We start from the raw sequence: 26,214 nt of genomic DNA on the forward strand, positions 1-26,214 counted from the left end.
TGAAAGAAGAGGCAAATAATGAAAGATGATTTGCTGTCAGCAATTTTGTTTAATAGAATTATTAATGAAAATGACGATTATTCTAAAACTACATTTAATTTTTTTAACATTTGTATACATATATTACTTTTAAACTTTTTACCCGGATCGGAGCAGACCCTGGAGCGGAGCTGGAGGAAGTATTAGGTCCCGGAGCGGAGCAACTCAAAAAATGGTCCGCTCCAACGCTCTGATTTATACACAAAAATATATTGATAATAAAAACATGGATAATCATAAATAATATAAACAAATTTGTTCACCTTTAATAACTAATATAAATACTAATAATTGTATATCTATCAAATATTATATATTAATTATACATATTCTAAGAATAATATTCAAAATCAATGTAATTAGCCTCCCAGCTGACAAAATGCATTAATATTACTGAAGTGGGTACCTACTACATGATTGGTGATGTTAAATAAGATCATTAAATAAAAATATAAAATTATAATTACATTGAAATTAATCAACATTATTAGAGGTACTTAAATTAAAATAAACCTAATTATGACAAAACTTTCCGCATTGTTTATTCATATTGCCAATCTTCGAAGATCCATTATTACGTTTATATAGGTACGTCATAGTACAGGTGTGCATTTTTGTCGAACACAGTGATTGATAGCCTATGACTCTCTGCCCCATCCCTCGCATGTATTTTGCATAAGGCCCAATACACAACTGTCTGTAACTGACTTTCAGATTGTCGGAAGAGCACTCCCCAGGCCTTCGACGCCATTGTATGATATATGCGTATCCACCAAAATGTTAAGACTAGATATTTTCTCTTAATTGGGCAGCACAGTGCGCTGTTGTCATTCACTGATGCCTACCGTCCAACTACTACGGACGAGCTACCTGACCTGTTCGGGATACTCCTCCACGATGCTCCTCAAAGATAAAAAGGCCGTTGTTGGTGACTTTCGCCTTGCTCTGCCTCCAAACCTTGATACTGACAAAGTATCTGAGGACAGTTGGTTAAATGACGCTAGATAACGGCGTTGAAGAACTGGCCGTAAAAATGAGATGCCTCCACTAAGAGAAGGCACACACATTTGTCTTTTCTAATATCTCCATTATACCAGTCAATTTCCGACTGGCCATGGCGGATTCGCTGCCAAGCTCTACGAGATTGAAATATATAGCCGGCCAGTATGTCCATGTGGCGGTGAATTCCAGGATGTAAACCACACCCTCAGGGAATATCCGAGAATGTGATCTGAAAGTGAAGAAATACCATCGGGCCATCCGACCTGGTCGCCACAAACTCCAACATTGTAGCTTTAAAAAAATCCTGACGTATAGATCTTGTTTTAGCTTTGTTCTTTATATTATATGTTAATTAATTGTGATCATTTGTTTCTTGTTAGTTCTCCGTGCTCCTCTCTCCCATGGGCACTTTTATTAAATTAAGTATTTGTAAACTCAATCAAAGCATACTTGAGTGCGTGGCGACCTCATTTATAGGTATCTGCTTTATCTGCTATTCCCAGGACTAAACAACTTCACATTCAAACATAGGGGGTCGCGTTCCGCTCGATTATGAACGTGTGTGGTGCAGGCCGATTAGTTTGGAGGGGTTCATATCTGTTTTGTCTGTAACTGATATATTATTGCATAATATAATATAAGTTCTCGGATTGTCATATAAATCTTTTACTATGCATTGTTGTATTCATGTTAAATACATTCATACATACAAATTTGTAATAATATATTGATCACAAAAAATGCATAAATTTTACCTACAAAAAGTTGTATAAAAAATAGTGGGCATACACTTATTTATAAAGGCATGTCTACCATAGACAAGAAAGAAAGTAGTTATGAAACAAATTTCCAAATCAAGTGGAAAGATGGCGATGAGTGTTATTTATTATTTCATAACCATACCTACCTACAACTTTACTGTGGTTTAGAAAGGTTCATGCAATACTTTCGTTCAATAATAATACCTATTTAATGTTTAATTTACATACCGCGTTAGCAATCATGTTATAATTTCATTATGAAATAACTTAAAATATTTCAGAAAATATTTCTGCATTATAAAAATGTATTAGACAGGAAGAAAATTGAGGGTTGGGAGACATATATATGATCCCACTTCATGCATATAAAGCGGAAACTTCAAGATTGTCTCTTAGAAAATTCTTTTTCTTTTGGCCAAGTCTGATCCTAAAAGGATCATATTATGAGCCTTCACAGAATAGAAGTGTGTTTTAGTCGGTTTATTTTTTATTTTTTATTATTAATAACCATGCCCTTGCTTTTTCGTACAAGGTGGTTGGGTGGGTTAGTTGCATTGATGTGGAGCTAATTAGGTTCCTCCATTTATATCTTTAATTTTCATTATGGCCAGGATTAAATATTTTGTGTAGTTCTATTGCTAAGTACTTCGTGAGGCTTTTGGAGGTCAATTTCATGATTATGCTGTTTAAACCGAGTCTTGAGAGTCCATCGCTCCCTTTCTAGTATAGGGCAGTCGTTGATGACATGCCACACAGTTTGAGATGTGTTGCCGTCACATGGACAACAGTCATCATCTCTCAATTTAAATCTTTTTAGATAAGCGCGCATCGCTCCGTGGCCTGTTAGTATATGTGTGAGTTCGTGTGATATTTTTAAGTTCCTGGCAAGAGTGATGGCAGAGTTTATGTTTGGAATAAATTTCTGTGTTAAGATCCTGTCGCGGATGTTGTGTATCTGTGGTTCCATAGCTTTATTGTGTCTTCGTTTAGTTTTTGTTTTGCGTAACTTAGAGGGAAGTGTGTGTTTTATCTGTTGTGGCTTGTTTAGCGTATTTTATCAGCTTCCTCGTTTCCGGCTATCCATGTGTGACTTCTTATCCAGAAGAATCTAGGGTTTGTTCCCATTATTCGAAGCTGTGTTGATAGTGTTCAAATGTCCCTTACTAGTGGGTGTGTGGATGATGGGTTTTGGAGAGCTACCAGACTGGATTGGCTATCTGAGAATATGTTAACATAGTTGTATCTGTGGAACTTTAATCTTTTCAGTGTCCACTCGAGTATTAGTCGGTTATGGAGAAGCCAGCGGCAAACACATTATAGCTGATATACTGGATTATTTGTTAGGTTGGATTAGTTTAGGTTAGGTTAAGTTAGGTTAGGTTCTCATTCTTGAATTCACGAATTTTGCCAATATCGGCTATGACAAACAGCGCGGGTCCCGCCTGGCTTCCCCATAACCGATTTGTTTTTACGAGAAATGGATATTAGCCACTTGCTCAACCTATTAGATCAAACACAAATTGAATAATATTATGTGTATTTGCCAGAGCCAGGATTCGAACCTGGGACCTACGACATTATTAGTTGACGCGTAAGCTACTCGGCCATCCCGGGCGTAGAAGATAGCCACGTCCAAAAGTGGAAAGCGAGACCCATTCAGCGGTGATTTTATTTGACACATATGACGCAATCGATTCGTTAAAAAATAAAAGAGTGCTTCCAAACAGTACCAATATTATTCATACAATTATTAAATTACACGAAGATATGTGGCAAAGCGACGTTGGACCTGGCTCGGCCTCATGCAATGGATACCTCAAGAAAATTTCTTTCTGACTTGCTTATTCTTCGAGCCAACTTGATTCCAGCATCCTATATATCTGTTAAATACCATCTACAGATACGGTAGAGCTACGAGATGCTGGCAGTATCTGGAAATATGCAAGAAAACTGACGAACGACAGGGGATTCTTAGACGCGTCGTTTGCTGTCAATCTTCTCCAATTAAAAGGTTGACATTGTCAAAGAAGAATCAGCTCTAGGTTTTTATTCCGGTTGATTTCCTGTCAGAACACGTGCAATGATCAAAATATTCTTTTCGGTTACAAAATTACAAAAAAAAACTAAAATCTTCATTTAGATAATGGTCTATTATCATCAAATTAAAATAAATTGCTTGTTTAGTCTACTTACATAATTAGTTTAAGCATTACGTTCATCTAAATTTTCTGCAGACATGGCTAGTGGCTAATCCATTCTAATTTATGGCGTTAGATAAGTAATCTTAGGTAAATGAACCCAGACGTTAATTAAAAAGCGATCAATGAACACAATAAATTATAATATATATCGCTTTTACTTTATAACTTTTGAGTCGTCTTGCAACACCGAAGACTAATGTTCGAAATACGAACTGGAGTAATTTTTTTTTGGCGGAAATAAACCTCTTTAAAACGTATGGTGCTAATTATTGCTTTCGCGATTTCTCAATATGGCAATATAACGACGATAATTGAGTTTTTAATCTCATCTGGAGGTTTGTATTTTTGAATTTGTGGCAGGTCTAATTAAATTTGTCAGTATTGAAAGCATTTTTTTGAAATATAAAAGATTGATTGATGATAGGCAGAGATTTTTTTATTTCGTAAGGACAGTGACCAACATAAGAACAATAATTAAACATAATTCAAAAGCTTAGAGCGCAGGTTGATGTTGTGAAATTAAGATTCATTTATAACTAGGTATCAAGAATCTGGTGGGATTTATATTAGGTATAACCAGTGACGTCCCTAGATAAAATGCGGCCTCATTTTTATCATCCTTTCATGAGTCCAATATCTAAGAAATGTGTTATATGGATACATTACTAATAAAATATCAGACGAATTATTCGCAAATCTGCACGTGTCGTTTTTGGTCACCAAGTACGTCGAGCGACGCTCAATCTGCCTACCCCCACGGGACGTCACTGGGTATAACCGTCCACAGAATAAAGGTAATCGGTAATCTTAACATTTTAACGAAGAGTAGATGTTAACCATTTGCATAACACATCGATCCGTTAATATAAATTTAACTCATAATGAAAAATACATTTAAAAGATTCAATCAACGAGATAAAAGGTGGACTCACTACTAAGTAACACTACCACAGAAAGAGACCGTCCCTAAGGTCACTCTTGAGCTGAGGACAAGTTGGCAGTGGCGAAGACTCCATACTAGGCGATTATCTGAAGTCTACCTTCTTAAGAAAAATTTTGTTTAATTGCATATTGACTTATTTATATAATCACTTGATTATATATTCTATAAAATAATTTATTTTGCCAACGAGAGATGCCGTAATATGTGTATAGATAATTACAACACATACTTAAAAGGTTTTAAAAATACACCACAGCGCGCCATTTGTCTTGACGTAAATAAAGCTCGGATTATGTTTCAAATAATTCTAATTTTTTTCATATGGACTTTACGTCACGTAGCCCCGCCCAGTTTATCGAATTGTATGAACTAAGGTAAGCTGCGATTGCAGAGCCTAAAACTAAATAATTAATAATAAGATATTTAAAAAAAAAATTGATGGTTAATCGAACATTAATAAATATAGACTATTTTTTAAAACAAAAAGAACTTTTATCTAATGATTGTTGATGTGTATAACTGTTTTGAAATAATACGTACTTAATTTAAACTGATCGCTTAATTATTGTGTGTCGTCAGTGAGTTTTTGAATTTTCATTAAATTAGTGTGTACTGATATTAAATATCATAATGCCCATCAAAAATCCTCCAATCGACAGAGGTTGGGAATATAATGGTAATATTGTTGTAACTGTAAATGAGTCAAGGCTAGTCCAGGATGCACAGCGAAACAAACAAAAAGAAAGTTACCGTTATCTGTTTCTGGGCGGACGAAGGATCGAGAGTAGGTAGTACGGTCAGTCGGTAACCTACCCTTGAGCCTTGAACGTCGCCTCTAAATACGATTTGTTACCTTTTTTGCGCGAAAGCGTGCGTTTACAAATGTTGTTAGTAATTAATTGTTACTTATCAAGCGAAATATACTTAATGTCCCTGAATCAGTGTTTTTAATAAGTGAAAATCATAAATCAACACCCTACGTAAACCCATACCTATCAGTACCTATTAATTAGTAGTAATATCGTATTATCTTCTTATTTCTCGTAAGTATACCTGACAAGTGTGTTCTTTTTATCAGATCTCCACAGCCTACCTCTTTCCAAAAGTCACCCTTCGCCACTGCACGATAGATGGAAAGGCGTAGGGGAAGGCTATGTCCAACAATAACCTCTGCCCGATACCCGAAACTGAGTAGCTATCTGAATAGTGTCTTCAAAGCCCAAAGTATAAAGTATTCAAAATTCGAAATTCGAAGTTTGAAATTCTAAATTCATGCAATATAAGATGTTTACACACAAGGGGGGACATGCTCAGCGTACGTCAAAATGGAGCTTGTATGCTATTTTCAAAGCATGATACTGGACATTCCTTAAACGTTGTAGATAATCTATTTACATAATTTTGAAGCCTTATTATCCGTTATATTTATTTTAAACATTTGATGACTGCATAATGTATTTTTATAACATAAAATAGTTTTCTTTTAAACCTCTCGCTTTAATGTTTTAGAATAAAGTCATATTTCAGTACGTCCATGTGAAATGGTGTTAAGATTTTTTATATTTATTATTTGTAAAAGCATTTATAAACCCATTGGTATAATTTATATCGACATTATTATAGTGAAATATTTACAATAAAAAAATATATTGATAATCTCTGTGATCCCAAATTTGACAAGAATTAGACATTTTATTATTAAAAAAATGGGCAAGATTTACACATTTAAAGATAATTTTAAAGATATTGATTATAATCTATATCTTTGACCATTCAAATGTGATAAACATTCTACGAGTAATGTTTGCTTTATAATAATAAATATATAAAACACAGTGAGACAAGTAGAACCAATCTTAAACATTTATAAACCAACGCACATTTCTGCGACACTCGAAATGAGATACGCTGATATAGGCAGTTCATGTGTATTTTTTTATGACCGCACATTTTTTACATCTTAACAGGTAATAAGTGGATTATCAACAGGTGAGTACATGGATAATTGTCGTTAAAGTAAAACAACAGCGTTGATTAAAAGACATGGGAGTGTAGGTCAGGGTGCACCGTAACTAAATCCAATTGAATGCGACTCATCTCAAGCGAAACTGCAGCGATATGCAAGTAGACATAATACGACAAGGCTGCACTGAGGAATAAAAAATGCCTTCCATTATATCAGATAAATTAATAATACCTACCAATAAAGAGGTACAATAATTATTACGTACAATTGGTAAGTGATGATTACTCAAACACCATTTTTAATTTGGTTTAATTGGCTATAATATTATAATAATATATTTTTTATGTATGGCTACAATCTCTGGTCTTTTTTGATGTTTCGCTGTTATTTCCATATGACATACACATTTTTGTGATTGTACATTTAAATATTCTAAATAATGTTGATTCGGTATTATTGGATGTATTTCTATGTAGGTATATACAATATTTTTCGCAGTGTCCTTTCACGTGCTATAACATATTTTGTATCCTGGTGTGCATGTTTTCATTCTAGTTCAAGTCAAACATGTCTTCGGTTTTAAATAGCCAATGTAATATGACATAGTAACTAATACAACTATACTTTTTATTCATAAAAAATAAATTTTATCTTGGCATTATAAATATACTTATATAAATTTGATGATTTATATAACTATTGACTGAAATGCGAAGGCAGGGGAAAAATAAATACTTACCAAAAACATTCTGATATATATTTTTCGACAAAGTATCCAAACAGATTATTTTAAAATTGATATCAATTAACAACACTTTTCTGGGCCCAATTGACCCGAGGGTTGTTTATCGTTGCTTTGATGTTTGTTATTGTTAAAAATATTAGGGATACAGGTTAATTCAAATTACTTACCTCTATAGACTATTTATCTATTGTCTATATTAGGTAGGTACTAAATTTATATATTATTTTTCACTAGTCCCAACTTTCAAGTAAGTAAGTAATTAAGCAATAATTGTTTTTAATAATTAATATTTCTTTGGTCCGGCTCTGGTCGCAGATGCAATCTGAGATGCACCTCTTGTAAGACAATGCAATGAAAGAAGTCGAGGGACATGCCAGTAGAAAACCAAGTGCCGTGGCGTGTCATTGAAATGGTGTACCCACATACCTTCCATCACCTACTCACCATGGGAAATGGGACATCTTGTCACAGGCTGGTGGAACGCTGGAGGTATCTAAATGGTGAAGCCGGATGCTATACTTACTATGATGCACGTGGATTCTCAGAATATTGAATGGCCAATGCATTTATTTAATGATTAGAGGGGGTGATGTTACATTCATTATTTTGATGAAAAATGTTTGTTCATCTGTAAAAATATAAAGAATCCATTCAATTTGAATCAACATTATTTGCTGTGTTCTTTGCGAAAGGGTGGTATTGGGCTTGGAGACATTACAGGCCCGACGCATTGACTGATGCGAACGTATCTGGTAAAAATATCAATGTACATATTTCCTGTAAGCACATCCTGTAACTAATGCTAATAATTATTAAAGATGCGAATCGCCCGTGATGGCCAAGTGATTACCGCGTTGGCTTATAATGCCGAGGGTCTTGGGTTCAAATTCCGGATCTGACAAAATTCATACGTTGTTTTTAAATGTGTGTTTGGACCTTGAGTATGGAACAAATAGTCTTAGCTAGTGGCTAGCATTTATTTCTAGTTATTCTTCCTAGCATCGGACATGATATAAAAAAGATGTGAATGATTACACACAACAATATAAGTGGTTTATTTATTTTTTGTATGACTACGTATCTATTATTTGATTTGATGTTAGTTGCGAGGATTTCTTATGCTTTAGGTAATATTACATATTTTTTAATATTTCGGTATAATTTAATATTTGTATGATTAGTTTAAATTGTTTCGAGGCCCATTTCAAATCTTCTTACGAGTTTATTGCGTCAAAGAAAATCACCGCTGCGATGAACCATCGTATTTATATATTAAAGCAATAAAATAATTTTTCTTTTTATGGAATTCAATATTTATATGGGTGGACAACCTCTGGATAAATACCATCATATAGTGGGATGCCAAGGAGCACTATAATACAAATACGACCACAGGGGCGCCCTAAAATCCGTTGCACCGACGAGCTCGGTAAATGTTCATGGCAGCAAAGCACTAGGGATTGAAGAGTTGAAGTAGAAGCAGTGGATCGACCCCCGCTGGTGACACTGGTACAAATATAGGTTATTGTTATTCTTATGTATTTTGCGTGATGGTATAACACTTCATTTAATCAGTTTACAGCCGCAATAACATTTAAAGTTCTTAAAAACATACAGTAATTACTTTCTAAATATATTTAAGAGATTACTGCGTATACCGATTTCCTAAAATTACATAAAGCAATTAGATTGAAATTACATAAATGCTCGAAGTGTTACATTGTTACATATTATAATTTTTAAATAAATAATTGAACAACGTTTTTTTTTAACACTTGACTACTAACTTACTTTAATAGATTGGCTCGTAATTGTTTTTAATTGTTGGGAACTTAATGACTTTTACCTGTGAAAGTTTTTAACGATTACTGACTGTTAATATTGGCGCATTGGCAATAAAGTTACTGTTATTAATTCAACCAATTAAACCCTCTGTTTTTATACGATTCAAATTTCGCTTAAATGGTTAAACTAAATTTATAATAATTATGTTGGACTCAATCACATAGTCATTTGTAATCAGGGTAGGATTTACGCATGAAGAAGGAGCCCTGGGCTATATATATTTCTTTCGGTAGCATGTTTTTTGCCATTGATTTCAATTATTGTGCTTAAATTTTATTAAAACTAACTAGGTACATGCTATTTTTACAACGTTTTTCTTAGCTCGTATTCTTATTTGTCCGGTGGTTCTTTGTCCGGTACAAATCTTTCAATCGATTTTTAACTAACTTTAATCTTTATTGTTACCAAAAAAACGTTGGTCGCGTTGCAACCAAAATCAAGTAGGTAAGTTATAAAAATTACTAAAAAACCTCCAGTGCTAGCAGAAGATGAAAAGGAAACAACTAATTCAGAATTATGTACCTAGTGTATAGTGAATGAGCAATTCTTGGTCATGGGGAAAGGAATGAAAAGAAACAGATTAAAACTATTGATAAAATATACCACCGCGTCTTATTTTACAACGTTTTTCTTAGCTAGTATTTGTATTCCGGTGGTTCTTTGTCCAATACAAATCTTGCAATCAATTTTTAACTAACTCCCCGATTAGCTAGACATTTGAAACTTTTAGAATATATCAGAATACGGTGCCAATTCATTTTTTTAAATACTTTTAGCCATCTTTAAGTAGAATTGAATTCATTTTCAGTTAAGTCTGTTTTGTATGAAAAGTTATTTCGACACCATTATTGGTTGCTGGGGTCTGGGGTCCTAGCAACTAAATTATTAATATATACGTGCGTTACTATAGAAATCAATATTACATGTCAAGTACAAATATTTTTTTGATCGTTTAAGCTAGTCAAGTCAAGTTTACATGGTTCAACAGAATTTAAAAACGTTAAATATAAAAAGTTCTTTTTATCTTGTAATTACTACTTACTTACGTTAAAACCCACTTTGAACCTGGTAAATAATAATTTATTCTTACACGGCAACTGTTTGGTCTGTATCAATTTTTTTTCTTAATTTATTTTTTATGCCTCGGGGCTCTTACCAATTTGGGAACCCCGAAAGGGATAAGTATAGTTATGATGAATTCGGCCCTGTTTGTAATCATCTAAATGGCATATTTTATTTTCATTTATTTATTTATTAACATTGTGGACATAACAAATCTAAATTGAAGACGTTGACTACATGAAATTTATATTATAAAAAATATTACCTTCACAAGAGAGAACTCAAGAAATAATAAAAATAAAATACACAGCACGTCACTGAAAATGTCTGTGTTTGGGGAGTGTATTGACTAGTTTTGCACCTCTCGCTAATTGTGCCTGATAGGCTTGCCACGAGGAAACGGTTCCAACCCAGAATAGATCATGGCTGCGACCACGTAGGTAATTGATAGGCGCATGGAAATTCAAATTATTTAGAACACCAGGATTGGAAATCATCCTTTGCGATAATAGGCAAAAATCTCTCAACAGCATTAGTGACTTATGAGATTTAAGAGGGTGAAAACTATAAAGCATGTCTTGTAAAAATACCTATAAACAAGAATAATATAGACAACCCATAAAATTTACAACTTCATTGCTGTTTCCAATTTGATGCTTTGAATTTACACACACCCATTGATTCACATTTATTATCTATGAATATGCATTATTATTGGAAATTATTTAAATTATAATATTATCTATGACAGTCTCTCAGCCGTTTGTCTATAGTCCGTTTGTTTGTTTTATCTTTGGTCTCACGCTATGTGTGCCATTGAGAATATAATTTTTTCATTATTATTCCTCCATAAAAGATGAAAGTTGTAACAATTACTTGACAGTCGTATATTATACATATTATTATATTGAGACTGCAATATTATTCATAATATACAAAGAATATTTTTAATATAAGTTTCTCGTACCTCTTGACAATTTTCAATAGTGCGATGACCAGTAGGTACAGGATTCCTTTGAATAAATCCACATTCTGAAAGCCTTTAATCATCCTACCTTCCAGGGCCCAGCTCAATATTATAATATGATATCACGTAGCAATTAAACGCTTGCCAATGTATGTCCAAACCAATAATGTTTCGTAGAGGTAGGTAGGCCATGCGATGCTTATGAGTGGCACATTATAAAGGGCAGCAATTGTAGAAACAAATACGAATATTACAACCTCTAGTGTGGCGGGTTTTCCAAGAAGCATAAAAAATCGTTGCAACCTAATCTATTTTTGTTTTGTAAAACCTAATGGTAGTTTATCGCACAGAATATTTTTACAAGGGGGCCTCCAAAACTGTCAGCTCTTCAGACTTCCATGTACCTAAAGATTACGATATTTGAGTGTAGGTTTCATGGACATGTATGCAATTTTTTTGTTGCAGAAAATATATAGGAAAGAAAATAAGCAGATACGTAACATAACAAATAATGTTCTTACACTTTGAGACTAAAATGAAAGTGGGCGTCATTTTAAGTGTATGCCTAAGAGCAGCACTTTACCTAGGAACGTCATTGCTCCAAGCCCAAACTAATGTCCTAAACCTAAACCAAAGAGAGCTGATGTTTCATTGATTCAAATGTGTTTTTACTGGGCATTACGCGCTAATAGGTAGTGGTCTGATATATTGTGGCTAGAAAAAATTACCAGGTGTCAGTGCCACTTGTCAACATCATTGGATACCTGTAGCTTTATTCTGCAATATAAATGATTACTGAGAAATTTGATTTCTCCACTCCCGAAATCTCCTCATTTTGAATCGAGCTTATTCTTTTACAAATTGATATTTTCTCATATATCTATATAATATTCAAAATCGTTTTTCCTATCATGATACTATTACTTCTTTATACCTTTCTGTCAATATGCCATAAATAATTATCAATTACAATGTCGTTTAGGTACTACTTTTTTATACTCGATAAGCTAGTACTGCACTGTAAACATATGTCAAACTATTCTCACGAACCAATTCCTTTATTTGCGTGCCAGTTTATCTTTCAAGTTTAAAATTTGCGTTAACGTGTATATTTTCTCTGTTCTTACCCATTTTAACACATATTCTCCCTGTCTTGCTGTATCCTACACATTTACATAATATATTTTCTCTCATGCCTCATGTCTCAAGACAAATTATAATATCATCGGGCCCCAGAAAAACCATTATAAGTCTGAATAACTACAAGATAAAAATAACTTTTTATATAAAACGTTTTTAAATTTTCTGTTGAATTATTAAGCTCAATATGCTCAAACTTGTACTTGATATGAAGTAAATAAAAAACAAACAAACAAATATAGAATACTGAAATGTCATTTTGATTTCCATTGTAACGCACGTATATATTAATAATACCCCAACCCCAGACCCCTAGCAACCAATAATAGTGTTTTACTTTTTACGGATTTCTTCCGAAATAACTTTTCATACAAAACAGAATTAACTGAAAATGAATTCAATTCTGCTTAAAGATGGCTAAAACAATTAAAAGAATGCATTGTCATCGTGTGCTGATATATTCTAAAAGTTTGAAATGTCTAGCTAGTCGGAAAGTTAGTTAAAAATCGATTGCAAGATTTGTACTGGATAAACAACCACCGGACAAACAAGAATACGACCTAATAAAAACGTTGTAAAAATGTTTTCGACAATGATACTATATATCAATATATTCCATCGACCAAATTTGTTTTCATATTGTGTTGTTTGTAACGAAGGGAATAGGGGATTTAGATTAGGTTGGCTTAGGCTTAGGGAAAGGTGTCACGTTTTTTAAATAATAGATTTCAAAATTATTTATTCAAACCTTTCATTATACAAATACATTGAAAATGTGTCGTGTTAATGATTTCACGAGTGGTTTTGTTAAGTTAATAAATAATTATTGTTTATTTTAAATGCATATTTACGAGTTTGTCTACATAAAACGTTGAGCCAAAGAGAAAGTTTTATGTATTTTACCTAATTAATAATGACAAAAGGAGGCATATTTTAGTACATGTTGGCTGAATGATTATTGCTAACAAAGATAAACACCTAAGCGCACAATTTACCAGCTGGTTATACAATATGCAAAAGAGGTGGTTGGTTAGTGTACCATTGTTTAAAGTGTCAATAATAAAATTTGCATCTAATGGTAATTAATGCTTGAATGACCTTTTGAAGTTGAGTGGTAAGTACTTAAATGCTATCAAAACAATTAAATATGTATTTACTACAATTCAGTGGCGAAGACTTCATACTATGCGATTTGCTTACTTTCTTTATAATGCTTACTTTCTTAAGATAAATATATTTTATCTTATACTTTTAACTTTTTGAAAAATTGAATTTAGGATTCACTTACACTTAGAAGGTCTGTAGCTATGTCTTTTGAATCTTGTACTAGCACCAAAGCCGACTATATAAAAACCAAAAATATTATTCTATGTTCAGTCAAATGTCTCAATAAAATGCTGAAGATGAATCAAATTTCAAAAATTACATATTATACACACAAATGCACTCCTTGTCATTTTGGTTTTGATACAAATCTCGCCATTCATATTATCTCCGTTTATGTCCTATCTGAGATAGGTGTAGTTTTTAACCCGAAACCCCAATAATTAATACAGTTTCAAAATGGTGAATGTACGTATATTATATGCATATGAAAGGTGGGGTGGTGTCCTGACAGTTGATTACACAATCACGCCATGATAACAATATAATAATAATTACAAGATAAAAAGAACTGTTTATATACAACGTTTTTAAATTTTCTGTTGAACCATATAAACTTGACTTGACTAGCTTAAACGATCAAAAAAAAATTGTACTTGACATGTCATATTGATTTCCATAGTAACGCACGTATATATTAATAATTTAGTTGCTAGGACCGCAGACCCCTAGCAACCAATAATGGTGTCGAAATAACTTTTCATACAAAACAGAATTAACTGAAAATGAATTTAATTCTACTTAAAGATGGCTAAAAGTATTAAAAAAATGCATTGGCATCGTGTTCAGATATATTTTAAAAGTTTAAAATGTCTAACTAGTCGGGGAGTTAGTTAAAAATTGATTGCAAGATTTGTACCGGACAAAGAACCACCGGAATACGAATACGAGCTAAGAAAAACGTGGTAAAATAAGACGCGGTGGTATATTTTATCAATAGTTTTAATCTGTTTCTTTTCATTCCTTTCCCCATGGCCAAGAATTGCTCATTCACTATACACTACATAATTCTGAATTAGTTGTTCCCTTTTCATCTTCTGCTAGCACTGGAGGTTTTTTAGTAATTTTTATAACTTACTTGATTTTGGTTGCAACGCGACCAACGTTTTTTTGGTAACATTAAAGATTATAAACATAATTAAATAATATATTCCTTGATTAGAGTGTACTTGTTACTAGATAAAACTCTATTTTGCACTCAAGTAAATAGTTACGTTTGTAACCGTCATTTATAGATACCAATAATATGTAACTTCCTAGCCCATTTTACTTAACACCGTGTTATATATAACGATACAATAAAATCACAGCACTATGAAATCGCTCTTAATTTTTGATTACATAGTCACTTACCACGATTTTTGTATTGTTACAAGTCGGGTACTGTGACAAATTTTGTCAAACGAGACGTGACGGATCCTTGTTTCTCTTTATACACACAATTTCCTACTTACAAAGTTGCAACGTAGATACAACCAATTCATTATGACAGAGTTTTCCAGTAGAGTAATCCTACGAACAATACATTCACACACTATCAAATAGATCAAAATCACCACCATACGATTATAAGGCATGTCCACCAAAATGCCATATTAACAAGATCCTACAAGCTTAGGAATATTACCTCTGTAACCATTGAAGGCGCGACATGACAAACAAGAAGATTAATTTGAATCGATCCACTACTGGATAAAAACCTCTCCAATTTGATTTTTTTTTCAATCTTGTGGATTGCATTGTCGCGCCACAGAACTTAATACTTTGGACGCTGAAGACGCACCTGGCGCGTAATGACCAGGCGGCCGATCGATGTAAATAACGTGCATTTTAAAGGTGGTAATTAAAAAGTCATTATCTAGTCAACAGTGAATGAGTTAAGAGCATACTTCAATGAAACGGCAAATAATTTTCAAACATAGGTACGACGAAATTTCGGACTGGCTGCCAATCGGAGAGCGAAAGTCGAGCTGTAAACACGTCAATTTGTTTTGTGATGGCGTCGGGGGAATTAATTCTGAAATCCTGTAAAGATGACTAAAAAGCGTTACCCATTTACTTGAAAAAGAAAACACGTCAATGAATATATTATTATTATTATAAATAGAACAATAAACATAATACTAAATGGACGCATGTTGAATTTTTATGACAAATTATGTTTTGTTCTGCACGCGTCGTTTGCACAATCTTCGCGTCGCGCAGTCACGATCGTTTTATACCGTGCCCCAGCTTAACCATATCGCCTTAACCATATCACCATTCCAGTGATCTCTGCTTCTACTGTTTGAACGTTTTGTACCGGTTGAATGGCCAGATTGCTTCTTATTCAAGCTATGTCTACTTATTCTTCTTCTTCGGCCATATCCGCTCCTTAGTTGGTGCATATGGACACCACGCGGCGCCTCCAAGAATCACTGTTGCTAGCCAGTCTTCTTACTTCTTTCCAGGGCATACCACCATCTCGTAGCTCCGCCGTATACACTCAATAGATAGTATTTAGAGGCCTTCCAGGATGCCGGAATTTGATTTACTGAGTTTGCACGGAGACTGGAATAAAATTATTGCTTCTACGACAGTTACACTGCACACGCTCGTGGTCTGCACTTAACTTTCTTAGTCACTCTGTATGCGCTTTGAATTAGGTACTAGTTAACGACGGTCAATCTGTAACAAGCCTAGATGCGCTATTTGTCTTGATGTAACTGAAGGTTATTTGTTATAACGGTCGAATGATGTCTCGTAACTGAGTTGCGCCTGGACTTGCGACAATATTTTGGATTATTGGGAAATATTGGGAAGAAGGTGACCATAATTGGCTCAACCAATGTTAAATAAAAAGAAAATGTAAAAATTTATGTTTACCTTGTGTTACTGCAGGTGCCACTCGTATCACCAATTCATCTGCATCATTCGTGACCTGTAAAGAAAAAAAAACAATAAAGTTAATTATTTTTTTAGACCTTTGCATTTGGTTACCATGTGACCATTTCTTTAGCACATTTTTACATACGTGTTATTCCCACCATGCATCTCTTCATAGTACGTAGTGCGACTCAAACTTTTTTTTTACTTATATGGTTATAATGGAAGTGGCGGTTCAAAACAAATAGGGGGGGGGGATGAATTAATAAAAACTGTAGGCACTTTCTTGTCCCTAAAAGAATATGATAGATTTATGTGTTAGATCAGATAAAGGATAGACATCCACCAAGTAATTCCAAAGGTTTCCAACCCTTGTATTCATGTATAATAATATATAACAGTATTTTTTCTAACATGTTATTTTTAAATATTTTTTTGGACATATCGTATAGACCCAGGGAACTCAGAAATAATGGGAACTGAAATACATAACGGGTGTGAAGTAACAGGCAACCGATCTCGAGTGTAGAAGAATATAATATGAACTTAAACACGTATCAATAATACGATTCTCCTTCGTACTGACAACTGCTCTCGGTTTATGCGCTGATGCTTATTCAATATTGATGTATTTGAAGGTTGCTACACACACTATTGAACGTCTATAATGTTCATTTTTGTAATACACTCAAACATTCAAAACCCTACGTCAAAATGTAGTGTATCGGGGTATAGCCTATTGGAATTATATTTATTAATCTGTTCTGTGTATAGACCCCATAGCTTGAGTAAGTATCTAAGATCTATTTCTCGTTAAATATATCTGAGAAGAATCAATAACTATATCGGATTGTAGAGTCAAAATCTTTTTTTATATAATAATACTTATTTTTCTTAATATCTTTTTATAGCATGTTGTCATATTTTTAATCTCGTTTCACGCAATTGAATATAATATTTATAATTTGCAATGACAGTTATGGTACGTAATGTCATTTTAGCCCAGAGTTATCAATGATCACAAAGCGACCTACAAAATCGCCCTCTGCGAAATAGGTTAATAACTCACTTTACTATTGTTGTCAGTACCCGCTTTGCTCACTGTTCACTCAATGTGCAATCACTGCTCCTTTTCCAGAACCGAACTGGGAATTATTACGTCAATCGACGCTCTACGTATGTTTCAACTGTTATTGCTGTCAGTAACGAGACTAACGAAAAGTCCACATAAAATAGATATGACAGAACGTGCCATTTGAGAGAGAATATTATTCTCTTGCAGAAGTATTACTCTGGATGACAGTTGAGACGAGTACCTGTTGGATATGGCAATGGCATGTTGGCAAATATAGAAAACTGCTACGACAGTCATACTTAAGGAACTTGAAGTTGATTTTTTGTAACATCAGTAGTTTACTTACAAATATTATTAACTACCCACGATGGCCGAGCGGCTAAAACGGCGGTATATGATGTCGCGGATCCTCGGTTTGAACACTGGGTCTGGCAAATAAATACAAATATTGTTTTCCAACGTATATTTGGAGTCGAAATATGGACCTAATATTGTATTGAGAAAGTGACTAACATCCATTTATCGTAAAAACAAAAATAAATGTTAATACAAACCTCCACTGTGTGCAGACCCATATATATGATTGTTTTAGGATCGGATATGGCTAAAAAAATATATATTATATTTTATTACTTATTTTAAAATAAATACCAGTCAAGGGGTCTAACCTGGACAAAAGGCTTGTCGATAAACACTTTCCGCTCTCCCATACAATCTGGAATATTATTTATGACATCATCGGCGTAGGTATTTGCTTCAGGCACAAAGCGGTGTTTATCTTCCATGTTAAATGCGCTGAAAAGCTATTTTTAGTCTATTTTAAATTAACACATACGTGAATATAGTGTTTTTTCTACCACTTATTACATTTTAGTGGCTAATAAATTCGCATGGTTCAATGATAAGAGTAAAAACAGATAAATAAGTAAGGAATTAAGTAATGGTTTTTCTTCCACTACGACAATATTTTTTTTATTCACACAGGCAAAATACATATTTTAAAAAAATATAGTGAAAAAAAATAAGGATGAAGTTTGTTTAATAATTCTTAAAAATGAAGAATACTTCATAAAAATAATTATTGTTTAAGTACGTTCCATCTCAGTAAAAATTATAATTAAAAATTATTAAAAATTTTGATTGGAGATAGTTGGTAGTCATCTTGTCGACTAAATTTTATATGCTACTAGATATTATTTGCGAGAAGAACACTTGTATGGTGGAACCAATATGTATTATTATCTTCTCCTATTAGGTAAAAACAAATACTTTGAAAATGATTTCAGTACAGGTCTCTTATTCTTAGAAATAAATGAGTTTATATTTTGTGACGTGACATTTTGTGTAATATATGAAATAAAATTTCATTTTTTTTCCGATTCGTCACTGTAGGTCAATCAAAGGTGTATGATGCTCCAATCGCAGAACAAACAATAACAATAATGGCTGAACCGCTAAACTTTATAGTTATCTGATTCAGTAACGACCAACCCGTGGCACAAGCACTGTTTGACAACGCTATTAACAAATTGTGGTAACCGCGTACCAGGCACATAATAATAAAAATAAAATTAGCCGTATTTTAAAGAAAAATATTTCAGACTGCAATGTCTGCGCCGTGACCGCAAAGATGCCAGCTGACAAAATACTAAAGACCTTAATCAGACATGTACCCTAGCAAAAGCAACCTTGATGCAAGTTCCTAAAGGGATGGAGGAAGAGAAAATAGAAAGCACTTAATATTTGAAAATTGACGAGAGGTGTGAGCCAATGGAGGACATTCTTAAAGTAGGCCAAAGCCAGGAATGTGAAGTCGAGTAATATAAACAGACTGCAAAAGATGTATTTACAAAAAATACAGGAATACATAGTTTCTTATTTTATTATTTTACATACTTACTGTTACCAGCGTAATAATACACCAGTAAGATATGTGAACCGATATATTATTGTAATCATGATTAATTAATGACTAAAGCAGAGCCAGTTTGATTTTTGTTTGAAAATCGCACCGTTTTAACAATAGGTACGCACCATCACGGCGAAAGTAAATAACATAGGTTTTTTGAATCCGTATACCTACCTGAGAAGGGATGAGAGTTAAGTTTTCTGTCGCTATTGCTAACACGAACATGATTCTATTTAAAATATAACTTTACAGGGCCGAGAGAGCATTTCATAATCTCGAGCCTTACCAATTATTGTAAAGTTTAATTACCATAATAATATGTGGTCTGGTGTAAATTACTATCAAAATAAATGTGTTTGATCAGACCCGACCGTAAATAATGATGTTCCTATTATCAAGTACGTGGCCCTTGTATCGAAATTCTTAAAACCTGTTCAGATTGTTTCTGAATTTTTGACAAGCAGTTAACAATAGTGCAAGTTCTTTTTATTCGCTTTGAATGTAGATTTTCGGAGGAGCGTTGAATATTCTTTTTTTGATATTGGGTCTGTAGGCCAAATAATTTTCGAAATATCTGTGGGTCTAGAGTTCTAGACTCTAGAGTCTAGATAATAAAATTTGTCAGCGATTGTATTTTTTCGAGCTCTATGTATTTGCTGCTGATTTTCATTTAGAGTTTTAATGTAGTAAAGTACTATTCCTTTAGGCATCTTCAGGCACTATGTACAAAAACGAGATAAATGGAATTATACAATAAAATTCTCAGAATTTAAATTCAAATTTACCAGTACCCTCTGTAGATAGTATTAATAATTATTCCTAATTTTTTAGTAATAATAATAATATAAGTGATGCTGAATATAAAAGGTTGTTCACAACTTATATAAATGATGATGATCATGATAAAATCTCCGATCACAGTGTCAGTCATTATCGTCAATTGAAAACTTTCACACGTTTTTTTAAGATACATTATTACCAGAGGGTTATCTAGTATAATATAGAGAGGTAAATCTTTTATATATATATATTATACATTTGATTGTTTTACTATTTGAACTACTTACATAATATGTATGCATTGATATACCCTCTCACAAAGGTACCCCTGCATGCCTATTCTAACATATCACTATAAAAAAGAGCTAATTGTGATAAATATTTACGTTTCTGGCGGTTAATTATGTGAAAAAGTTAGCCGTCTGAACTGTCAAAAGGTGATATCTTTTAACAGCCCCTCGCTTGGCCGTGCTAACTTTGAGAACAAGACAGAGTATGTCAATTTTCCATATAAAAAATTGAGACACAAGATCTGACTGTTTTGCTGCAATAGCAATAGCAAAGAATACCTTCCGTGCTAATTAGGAAGAATGAAAATAACGGAAACGTGGTAAAGTGATCACCGTTAAGAATATACTTTCTGGAAGAGGCTGGAACCTAATTATGGTCATGGTAATTGGGAGGGCAATAGCTGTGTTCAGTCAAATCGCTTCGGATATTAATATAGTCTACTTAAGTGAAAGTGAGTTTAGATGGACGTTGTTTTGTAAGTTTTCTCATCCTATAAACGCTTTAAATTTATAATTTGTCGTGTTCATTATGTGGTCAATTGAAATATATATTTCGCATGACAAAGTGTAGTTTTACTGGCGTATGGACGCGTGTCTATTGGGCAGTAATGTGAACTTCTTACAGAATAGTGAGCTGATTTAAGTTAGCCCATCTTCGCCGTTCGTGCATTATGGAGCCGTGAGTTATGCACGTATTCAACGGCGCTATAAACGTATGTGAATGAAAATATTATAGTACTCACCTCCTTGTCCTAGACCAGTGATACATAATATATTTGAAATAAGGGTCAATTGAGTCGTATAGTATCAAAAGTAGAACTGTCGCAAATATATCGAAATTTAACCAAGTATGCCAAATTATTCTTCTGACCATAATGTACGACTAGCAATATAATATTTGAATCAAAATCATATCTGTGTGGTATAAAATTGTGATGGAAAATAGGGCTTGGTATCAAAATTAGAACTGTTCAATACTTTGGAAACAAAAGTAGAACTGTTGAATTTGAATTGAATTTCTAATTTCTAAATGTAGAAACATATTTCATGCTATTATAACACTAAAAAACCCAATAAAACGTTTTTCGTCATTTTCTCGAAATGATGAATAATGCACAGATCTACTTTTGATACTATACGACTCAATTTATCCATTTTCTATTTTTTCACGGGCCGCAGTGGATAAAAGAAGTGTTGAAAAATAATGATATATTAATATACTCACTCTTAGAGAGACATACATTTTATTGAAGTTATACTTCTTTAGGCGCGTTTGGAAAATCAGATCAGAGTGTATTTTTGGGGTGTGAACACATAATTTATTTTTTCACACGAAAAAAATTGCACTCGATTGGATTCGAACAACGATTGTCCGGTTATCAGCCGAACGCACTACCTTTACGCCACATTATGATAATGCAATCATGACGATTATACAGTATAATATTATAGTTTAGAATTTTTCCGTTACCTAAGCAGCGAATTTATTATTATACGTACGAAGAATTGTTCCGTGGCCTAGGAAACGAATTTATTATTGTTAATCAAAATAAAATAAAAACAACGAGAAATAATTAAATAATTTATTTAGTGATATAAGTTGGTGTCTAAAAATAAACCAGCGGCACTCCAATAAGCGGTCCTTTTTCTTGATTGTGTAATTTAACAAGATAATTAAGAGTTAGTCAAAGAATCGAGTTTATCACAAGTTTTGTTTTGTTACACCAACGAAGTATAACTTCTAACGCGCGTACATAAGTACACACACCAATTTTTATTGTTTTAAATTTAATAGTTATATATCAGCTACTCTAATCACTCTGCACTCTGCATTACATATATATATTTCCACAATAGAATTTAGTGTACAGGAAATTAGGAGTTTGTCGTATTATATGAACAATTTGATGATGAAGTACTTGTTATTTTGGGCCGCAATAAATACCATTTTGGGCCACGTTTTGTGCTTCACTGTCCTAGACGAAGCTGTAATAAGCTTGCAGCTTAGTGTTTAAGAAAATAGTTTAAACTATGTGTTTGTCATACCTGTATTGGATACATGAATCCTCGATGTGAAACCGCTCTAAGAAATAATCATAATTATTATCCTTTCCATCGATGTTCGTTTTGAGTTTTTTCTCTATCACGTGTAAATTTTTCTCTGAATAAGACATATAATGTGACATAAAATAATTAAGTAATTAAGACATTGATGCTAACAATATTCTGTCACGTTCTTGTTAATGTATGACACAACGTACAAAATGTTCATCTGTAGGAGGAATCAAATAACATGTTGCATAAGCTCATGTTTCTTACCAGTATGAAATTTCATATCATACCTTTTCTTGTGATTCAGTAGTCTAGTTATCATATATTAATATATGACCGTGAATGCTCTGAACCATAGCGATCATATTATTATTAAGTATTGTATTTGATTGATATCATTATTAGTAAATAATTGTCATATTGTCATAAGCTGATGCATATTTACCTTCCTGTATTTTTAATGTACATTTATTATGTTTGCAAATTTGAAATAGATTTCTTAACATATAATAATTAGTACGCTCAACATTGCAATTTATACTTTTCACCAAAACTGTTACACTGACTGTTAACTGGTAGACCACAGGCGGAACTGTTCAAGTATGGAGGAGAGGAGCTCTTAGACTGCATGCACAAAATAAGGACAGAAGAAAATATGCCAAATGCATGGAACCTCGGAATTATAATATGTCCACTCCATAAAAATGGAGACTCGATGGCCTGTACAAATTATTATAGGGAAATAACTCTTCTGAATTATTTTTTTTCCGACCATGTCCGATCCTAATAGGATCATATGGGCCTCCACAGAGTAGAGGTTTGTATTCACAGATTTTGTTTTTTTACGAGAAATGGATGTCAGCCACTTGCTCAACCTATTAGGTCCATAACCTGACTCATACACAAATTGAAAAACAATATGTGTACTTGCCAGACCCAGGATTTGAATCTGAGACCCACGGCGTGATATTACAATGCTTAAGCCGCGCGGCCACCGTGGGTGTGCTGAATACTGCCTTCAAAATCCTCTCAAACGTGATATATGAACGCCTTACCCAGTACTGAGAGTATAACCGGACATTACCAATATCGATTTCGCAAAAACAGATCAACAACAGACCAAAATTTTACCTTAGGACACATTTTATGAAAAACCATAGAGTTAAGTATCCCAACCGATCATCTGTTTGCAGATTTTAAGGCTGCATATTATGACATCATAAATAGAAACAAATTATATGGCCCCACGAGGGTACTAAACATACCACACAAACTTGTGAATATGGTCAAATTAAGCATATCAAGGGTTGAATCAAGTGTGCGGGTCCAAAATACATTATCATCACCTAAACTTACAACTTTGAAGGTCAAGGTATAATGAGGTGCTACACACACTTTATGGGGGCGAAAAGATCACGTGGCATATGAAAATGCAGAGACTGTCGAGAATGCCGGAGGATATACCGACGAGGCGGGCTATGTACGCAACCCCCAAAGGTAAGAAAAGACCTGGACAGCCGAAATTGAGATGGTTGGACTGTGCCACGGGAGATTTAAAAATGGTCAGTCAAAACAATTGGATAGTGTCGGCGCTGGATCGTCCAGGATGGAGGAAGTTTTTGAAGAAGGCCAAGATACGCCAAGGGTTGTAGTGCTATAATTGATTATTATAATGCCACTAGGAAAAAATGCTTCCCGATTAGCGGTTTTTAACGAATAACTAACCAGTTAACCAATTTGAACTGTTTGGCTGAAACTGAAAAAAATTTAATAAACATTTTGGATGTATTTTTGGGAAATTCCATTTGTATTCCAAAAAAAAATTTATTAGTGGCTACTGCACTAGACTGGCTCTCAGCTAGACAGCTTGGCAGTCAATTATAGGGTAGTAATCAAATTTAGTAAGTAGGTATGTAATATTTTATTTTGGGTTGTGTCAAACTGAGCAGTTGTTGATGTTTCCTTTCACGTAATTTTATTGTTTTTTTCGCACAAATACCCACTAATAATTCGGTCAGTTAACCATATAAATTTATCCGGTTTTTAGTTAGTTTTAGTTATTAAACACACGGTTAACCTTTTAAACGGTTTCCGTTTAAACCAGTTTGGGTGCCTTAACTTACATAAACTCAAATGTAAATTTCGGTAACTAACCATTTTTTAAACCGAATTTCTAAACTCTTCTTATATTTTAATTAGACACTGTGAATCATGGCCCCCACAAAGGAGGGGCTGGCAGGGCTCTAGTCTGGGGGCTCGGGCTCAGGAAGGGCCCGGCGTGGCGAGTCGACCAAATAAATGATATAAACACACATCACAAATTCTCTCGAATAGTACAAATAAAGTCATCTGCGGCGCTATTGTTTTTCAATATTATTATTATTTAAAATTACGTGGTTGTACGATTTAATTTTTAGTTGTGTATGTTCTCGACAACTCCATAATTCAAACGGATGTATTAAAATATACAAAAAAACACTAAATATACACATTAATTTTATCGCGTACACCATTTGGTACACCTACTGTAGAGCGTCACACTGCCTTTACCGTTAGCGATAAGTAGGGAGGCCGGCCAAAGATCCTAGTCTGGAGGCCCGCATCAGGATGTGGGGGCCATGCTGAATGAATGATTGATAACTAAAAACAATTAGATGTCCCAGACTCTAATTTAGGGGTTCCGATTCAGACTTTCCAAGTTTCAGAATCAACAATGCGTCAAGCCCTCAAAGTAGAGTTGGACAAGCCACATCAGTTAAAGATGTACTAAAATGCCTTGAAGACGACCCCTGAATCGATGAGATAGTCAAGCTTGACAGATTTACATTGAAAATGAAAATTATAACCGATAAGTGTAGAGACAGAAAGAAGAAGCCACCATCCAGCAGTAGTTTGATAGACTAGAGGCTGAGATGAGATGATTGATACCTGTAATGCATTTGACTCATTCGGCCTAGATTCGTATTAATTTCTAGAGCGCAATATTGATTTTGAGTGACACATGCATTATATTACTTAGTCGCAACATGTTTTTTTGAGTTGGCGTGAATAATATGATTTGAATTTGTGCTGAACCAAATGATAATCTAGATCAAGCATTGTCTTCTAGCGCCTGTTTACTAAACAGTGCTAACTCAAAATGCAAATAAATTAGCATCAACTTGTCACTAACACGACCTTAGCCGGGTCGCACATACAGACTCGTCTCGACTGCAATGTGTCGAATTTGTCGATGTGATTTTGTTGGTATTCACGAAATACATTCAGCGTGAATGCAACATTTTTGGTTTTAAAAAATCTGCTTTCGCATATAGCATATCGACCAATCTATACTACCAACACCCACGGACTTGTAATGTATCATAAATCAAAAAAATTTAAGTAGCGCAAAGTGGCATATTTATCTTC

At 33.8% G+C, this 26,214-nt stretch overlaps 1 protein-coding gene across 1 annotated transcript in view; it reads right to left on the reverse strand.

Moving 5' to 3' along the window:
- The window catches only part of LOC147069625 (uncharacterized), a 174,572-nt gene that overhangs the window by 33,629 nt on the left and 114,729 nt on the right, over positions 1-26,214 (reverse strand). The window contains exon 4 of the mRNA XM_085950384.1: positions 16,701-16,755. The gene's annotated coding sequence lies outside the window, so the exon portion shown is untranslated. The remainder of the gene's footprint in view (positions 1-16,700; positions 16,756-26,214) is intronic.

This window comes from Rhyacophila brunnea, unplaced genomic scaffold, assembly GCF_057557595.1.
Source record: "Rhyacophila brunnea isolate RB1 unplaced genomic scaffold, BYU_Rbru_1.0 scaffold_23, whole genome shotgun sequence".
In the NCBI taxonomy this organism is placed as follows: Eukaryota; Metazoa; Arthropoda; class Insecta; order Trichoptera; family Rhyacophilidae; genus Rhyacophila; species Rhyacophila brunnea.